Raw genomic sequence first — 7628 nt, forward strand, 5'->3', positions numbered from 1 at the left:
AAATGAAGCATAAAAAGAAGAAAAAACAAAGCCCAACATGAGTGCAAGGAAGGAATAATAAAGAAGTAAATGAAATGAATGAAATAGAGAGTAAAAACAATGGAAAAGATCAATGAAACTAAGAGCTTGTTCTTTGAAAAAATAAGGAAAATTAATAAATCCTGAGCCAGATTCATTAAGAAAAAAGAGAACCCAAATAAACAAAATCAGAAACAAAAAAGAATAATTGAAATTACAGAAATACAAAAACCTATAAAAGAATAGTATGAAATATTATATAACAACAAATTGGAAAGCCAAGAGGAAATGGATAAATTCCTACAAACATATAATCGTCCAAAACTGAATCCAGAAGAAATAGAAAATCTGAACAGATCAATCACTAGTAACAAAATTGAAATGGTAATCAAAAAACTTCAAACACACAAAAGTCCAGAACCAGATCTATTCACAGGTGAATTCTACCAAACATTTAAGAAAGAGTTAATACCTATTCTTCTCAGAGAAGATTTAATATCTATTATAAAAAAATAGAAGAAGAAGAAAAGCTTATAAATACATTCTGTGAGACCAGCATTACCTTGAAACCAAAACCAGACAAAGATATTACAAGAAAAGAAAACTACAGACAAATATCGCTGATGAACATAGATGCAAAAATCCTCAACAAAATATTAGGAACCCACATTCAGCAAAACATTAAAAGGACCATTCATCATGATCAAGCAGGATTTATTCTGGGGAAGCAAGGATGGTTCAATATTTGCAAATCAATATGACACATCACATTAACGAAACAAATAATAAAAATCATCTGATCATCCCAATAGGTGCAGAAAAGTCATTCAACAATATTCAATTAATGTTTATAATAAAATCTCTCAACAAAGTGAGTTTAGAGGGAACACACTTCAACCTAATGAAGGTCCATATATGAAAAACTAACAGCTAACGTCATATTTGTAAAAAACAGAGAGCTTCTCCTCTAAGATCAGGAACAACACAAGTATGTCAATTCTTGCCACTTTTATTCAATATAGTACTGGAAGTTCTAGCCACAGAACTCAGACAAGAAAAAAATAAAAAAATAAAAACCATCCAGACTGGTAAGGAAGAAGTTAAACTGTCACTATTTGCAGATGACATGATACTATACACAAAAAATCCTTAAGACTCCATCAAAAGACCAGCAGAAATAATAAGTTAATTCAGCAGAGCTTCAGGATGCAAAATTAATACACAGAAATCAGTTATGTTTCTACATTCTAACAACAAAGTAACAGAAGGAGAAATTAAAATACCATTACAATTATACCAAAAAGAATAAAATACCTAGGAATAAACTTAACCAAGGAGGTGAAAGATCTGCATTATTTTTTTTAAGTTGATTTATTTTTATTTGGGGGGGGCAGAGAGACAGAGAGAGAGAGGGAGAATCCCAAGCAGACTCCATGTTGATAACATGTTATCAACATGGAGCCTGATGAGGGAGGGGCTCACTTCCATGAACCATGACATCATGACCTGAGCTGAAATCAAGAGTTGGATGCTTAACTGACTGAATCACCCAGGTGCCCCCAAAGATCTGCATTCTGAAAACTATAAAACACTGATGCAAGAAATTGAAGAAGACACAAACAAATGGAAAGGTATTCCTTGCTCAGGGATTGGAAGAATTAATATTGTTAAAATGTCCATACTACCCAAAGTAATCTATAGATTCAATGTAAACCATATCAAAATACCAAAAACATTTTTCACAGAAATATAAACAACAATATTAAAATTTGTATGAAACCACAAAAGACCCTGAACACTCACAGCAATCTTGAGAAAGAAGAAAAAAACTGGAAGTATTACAATTCCAGATTCCAAGATACACTACAGTGTGGTACTGGTACAAAATAAACACATAGATCAATGGGAAAAAAAATAGAGCGCTCAGAAATAAACCCATGCATATATGGGCAGTTAATCTATGACAAAAGAGGCAAGGATATAAAATGGGGAAAAGACAGTTTCTTCAATAAACGGTGTTGGGAAAACTGGACAGCTACATTCAGAAAATGAAACTGGACCACTTACTCAGACTGTATACAAAAATAAACTCAAAATGGATTAAAGACCTAAATGTGAGACCTGAAACTGTAAGAATTCTAGAAGAAAACATAGGCAGTATTTTTTTTTTATTATCGACTGTAGAAATATTTTTCTAGATGTCTCCTCAGGCAAGGGAAACAGAAAAAAATATTGGGACTGTATCAAAATAAAAACTTTTGCACAGTGATGGAAAATATCAACAAAATGAACAATCTACAGAATAGAAGAACATATTTGCAAATGTTGTATTTGATAAGGGGTTAATGCCCAAAATATAAGACCTTACAGAGCTCAACATTACAAACAAACAAAAAAATCCCCAAACAATCCAATGAAAAAATGAGCAGAGTACCTAAATAAACATCTTCCCAAAGAAGACTTACAGATGGCCAACACGTACATGAAAAGATGCTCAACATCACTAATCATCAGGGAAATGCAAATAAAAACCACAACGAGATATCACTTTACACCTAGCAGAATGGCTAAAATAGAAGACAAGAAATAACAAGTGTTGGCAAGCACGTGGAGAAAAGGAAACCTTGTGCACTGTTGGTGGGAGTGTAAATTGATGCAGCCATTGTGGAAACAGTATGGCGTTGCCTCAAAAGACTTAAAAACACTATATTATCCAGTAATTCCACTACTGGAATTTACCCAAAGAAAACAAAAAGACTAATTTGGAAAGATATACGTACCCCAATGTTTCTCGTGGCATTATTTACAATATCTAAGACATGGAAGCAACCTAAGTGTCCATCGAGATAGATGAAGGTCAAGAAGAGGTAGTATGTATACACAGTGGAATACTACTTGGCCATAAAAAACAATGAGAGCTTGCCATTTGTAATGGTGTAGATGGACCTAGAGGGTATTAAGTTAAGTGAAATAAGTCAGACAGTCAAAGACAACTATTATATTTAAAAAAATATTAAATAATGTTAATTATAAATTAAATTTTAATTAATTTATATTAAATGATGTATATCATAATTTATATATTAAATTATATTAAATATAAATATAAATTAAATAATATTAAATAAGTATTATATTTAAATAAATACTACATGTGAAGTCTAAAAAGCAAAACAAATTAATAAACAAAAACCAAACTTACTTATTTTAAGTTTTCATAACAAGACTTTTAGGCATCTGGAAAATCTAATTACATTGAACATATGGTAGAGAAATAAGATACTATACAAATTATATTTTCTGTGGCATGAAAGGATGGTTTTCATAAAACAGTACAAGGAACTGACAAATTTACCTGAATTTCTTCACCCACAAATGAGTATGTTGCTGAAAGCTTAAAAGAAAGTCCCAGTGTGAGGAGCATAAAAAGAAAAAGAATGCAGAAAAATGAACAAAACCCAACAGACCTTTGAGACACCATCAATTATACCAACATAGACAAAATAGAAGCTTGGGAGAGAGAAAAGATGGGAAAGGGGCAGAAAGAACATTTGAAGAAACATGGATTAAAATCTTCACAAATGTGATAAAAATATATGAATCTACGTATTCAAGAACCTGGACAAATTACAGAAGGATGAATGCAAAGACCACCACACTTAGACACACTATAATCAAATTGTTGAAAGACAAAGACAGAAAGACACTAATCCCAAACCATAGGACAGACTTCTCATAGGCAGAGTCTGTAGTCCTACAAACGTGTCATCAGAAACCATGGAGGCCGGAAGAGAATAACCCAACATTGTTGAAGGGCCGAAGAAAAAAACCCAAAAAACAAACAACGGCAATGACAACAAAAAACAACAAAACTAAGAATCCTCTGTCAGAACTGTCTTTTAAAAAAGAAGGAGAAAACGAAGACATTCTTGGATAAACGAAAGTGGAGCGAATTCACTGCTCTTGGACAGGCCCGACAAGAAATGCTGAAGGAAATCCTTCAGTAAAAATGAAAAGAACCAGATATAACTTGGAGCCTTACAAAGAAATAAAGGAATCGAGTAAAGGTAACTACATAATTAAATATAAAAGCTACCCGTCTTGAATTTTCATTTTGTAACTACTTTTCTTAGTTAACCATATGATTTTTTTTTCTAATTTTGAGAGAGAGGGTGCCAGCGGGGGAGAGGGGCAGAGAGAGAGAGAGAGAGAGAGAGGGAGAGAGAGAGAGAGAATCTTAAACAATCTCCACACTCAAGCATGGAGCCTGTTGTGGGACTTGATCTCACGACCCTGAGATCATGATCTGAGCTACAAACCAAGAGTCAGTTGCTTAATTGTCTGTCAGTCACTTTATTGACTGAGCCACCCAGGCACCTCTCCATATGATTTTAAAAATAGATGTAAAGCCAATCATTATGAAAGTGGGGCCTGAGAATCTGCCTTTCTATCAAGTTCCCGGGGATGCTGAGGCTGCTGGTCCAGGGACCACACTTTGCAAACAGCTACTCTAGGGGATGCTTCTTTGGCAGAATGGAAGTGGGTTCTAGTTCAGATCAGTGATTTGCCTTCCAACTCCAGAACTTGGTATCTGTGTAATTATAATCACCCCAGACACCCACCTTAGATGCAAACCTGGCAAAAACAACAACAACAACAACAACCAAAAATCAAACAAAAAAAAAAAATCACATTTCACCTTCAATTTAGGATTGGCCACCATACATCTCTTATTTTCTGTTCTCAAATATTATTGCTAATTAATAGTTAAAGTATGACTTATTAATACTCATTAACTGCATATGGCAGTGCAGCATTTTCGTTTTTACTGCAAACAGTTCTTTTGCCCCCCTTTAAATCCTTGTAATGCTACTCCCACCCAATATCTTTACCAACGCACCCCTAAAGAAAGGAAAGCTTTCCTGTTCTTGCGAAACTATCCCTTTCCTGTAAAGCCTGCGGCTTCTGTCCTCCTCAGTGGCATTGAGGTGTCACAAATAGCACAACTGGGGCCGCTGTGTTACTTTGTAAGAATTTATTGCAGCTTTTCTGGTCACTACACTTTTGCTAACTCCCCCACTCACTCTTGACACTTCCTTCCACCCACTCTCGTTAGTTTTTCCTCTCTTTCCTGAGAAATGGTAAGTCATCTCAAGAAGATTTATTGGCCTGAACTCTGCATGTTGCAAGACCTGCCTCTGGAAATCGCAGAGCTGTAGCTTGCCGAGTGTTTTATTCAAGGAGAATATTCCTTTTGTTTGGTGAATACTTGGCTTGTATTAGGAGCAGATTGACTACAAAGTGACTTCAGGGCTATCCATCTACACTTGTGCGTGGCCAATTTCTGCCTTTAAATCTAATGATGTCTGCTACATATTGCATGGTCTAGCAAACAGGTAATATATACCACATATTGGCTATGTGCAAGCATCTGTGCTGCGTGCCTTACAAAGCCTACATACTTAATCCTAATAATTACCCTACCAGGTGGGTACTAATATCATGTCTATTTTACGTATGAAGAAATTAAGGTGTAGAAAGATGAAGTAACCAAGGTCACACAACTAAACAGTAGAGAGAGGTTTAAAACCCCATGACAACTTAAATACATTTTCCTGCAGAATACTCAACTGCTTCCCATTTATTTGCTGGCCTGTTTGTCACCAGATTCACACAGTCACTAACCACACACCGACTCCAAAGCCCAGAGTATGTTCAAGCTGTCTTCTCTTTCCGTTTTTATTTCTATCCCTATGTTTAGGGAAAGGACTTTTACATCCACCCAGTTGTGGATGGGGAACACGATTCGACACATTTTGGCTCTCCTGGGACCATTAAAATTCTATCCCCCTCCTTTCCCCTGATTCTCTCTGGAGGTTTCATTTGGCCATGACAACAGAATTGCCAGTTTCAATTTTTCTGCCTTCAAAATTTCTTCCAGTCTCCATGGGCCAATGGCCTTAGATTTTCTACTCTTGGAAGTTTCTGTCAGACAAGGCTGTTTGCTGTTGCCTTTCTATAGGGGGAGGAGAGGAAATCCATCCTGATTGTTCAGAAGGGACTTTAATGAGTTTCAAATCCAAGTTGAAGTTATTCGTTTTTCCTTGGCAAAATTCCGTGTTAGTGGGAGGCAGGTATAGGAGGAAGCAACCCAGGCCTCCCATTTTTGTTGTTTGTTCTGTTTCCCAGAGATCCAGTTTCATGTTTTGAAAACTTTAGCAGTAAAATCAAATTTACCAGGAAAGACAACACCCTGAAAACAAAAGAGTTAGGGGTAAGCAGATAGCTTTCTTTGCGATGGGGTTTTACCAACTTTTCTTGATTATGTTTGATTTCAACTTTTAAAAGCCCCCATGGATTGCTGTGTTTATTTTCCAAGTTTCCATTTCTAACATATGACCCTCATTTGGGGGAAAAATAAGAATCATTTCTTGCTCCTTGGAGCAAACTCCTTTCTACTACGACAGAAGTGAGGAAAAAAGGCCCATGCTCATGATCAAAACTGAGAACACGCATAAAATAATGCTATCTGGTATTAGATTGTATTCCCCAATTTTTTAAAACTCTTTACTGTAGTATAATACACATAGAAAAAGGTACAAAATATGAACCCGTGTCTTAATGAAACATCTGTGTGCTCACCAAGAAAGAGAACAGCCAATCATCCTTAGGTCCCTCCCACTTGCCATCCTTCCCCTTGTTCCCAAAGGTAATCGCTATCCTGACTCTGCTCATATAATTCAGTTTTGTTTTCGAAATATATATACACTGAATCTTACAATATGCGTTTTTTTTGCTGTCTGATTTCTTTCACTCAATGGCATGTTTGTGAGATATATCCATGTTGTATGTTGCAGTAATTCATTCATTTTCAGTCCCGCATACAATTTTGTTGATGATTATGCATACTTTACTTACCCAACCTAACGTTGAATGATATTAGGGTTGTTTCCTGTTCAGGGCTCATACTACAATATTCTTATACATGTTCTTGGTGCATCCATATGTGCATTACTGCAGGATATATACCACAAGTGGACTGGCTAGGTTAGAGAGAATCTGTGCATACAACTTTATTAAATAATACACAACTTTTCCAAAATGGCCAGGCCAATTTATACTGCCACCAGTAGCAAAGGTTCCTGTTATTCTACCGATTTGCCAGCACTTAGCATTTTTGCTCCCAGATGTTTGAAGGGATCCTTCCCTTTAATGCCAAACTAACATTTATTGAGACTCCATTTTGTATAACTATAGGAAAACCAGTGTTTTTATCAGTTCTCCCCAATAATTTCAGAAACTCTCCAGAGAATGCTTACATGTCTTATAGATCTCTTATGGTTGTCAACTTGACCAGCATATATCTTCTTTTAGACCATTTCTTCACTCCCTGCAGGTCACTTCTTGCCATCATAGGTCCTCAAGGCCCTTTTGAGGAAATATAGCGAAAGACACTATTCCAGTGGGGAACTTGGTGAGGACCTTACAAGAAAGAAGTTTATGGCATAAGAAATGAGTGATGGATTCTAAAAGCTGTGATACTCATCCATATTAAAAAGTAACTGGAGTACAGGTGAGTGGAACCAATTTTAGGTTAACACTAGAGGTGT

Source organism: Herpailurus yagouaroundi, unplaced genomic scaffold (genome assembly GCF_014898765.1).
Source record: "Herpailurus yagouaroundi ecotype Mexico unplaced genomic scaffold, PumYag 197, whole genome shotgun sequence".
Lineage (NCBI taxonomy): Eukaryota > Metazoa > Chordata > Mammalia > Carnivora > Felidae > Herpailurus > Herpailurus yagouaroundi.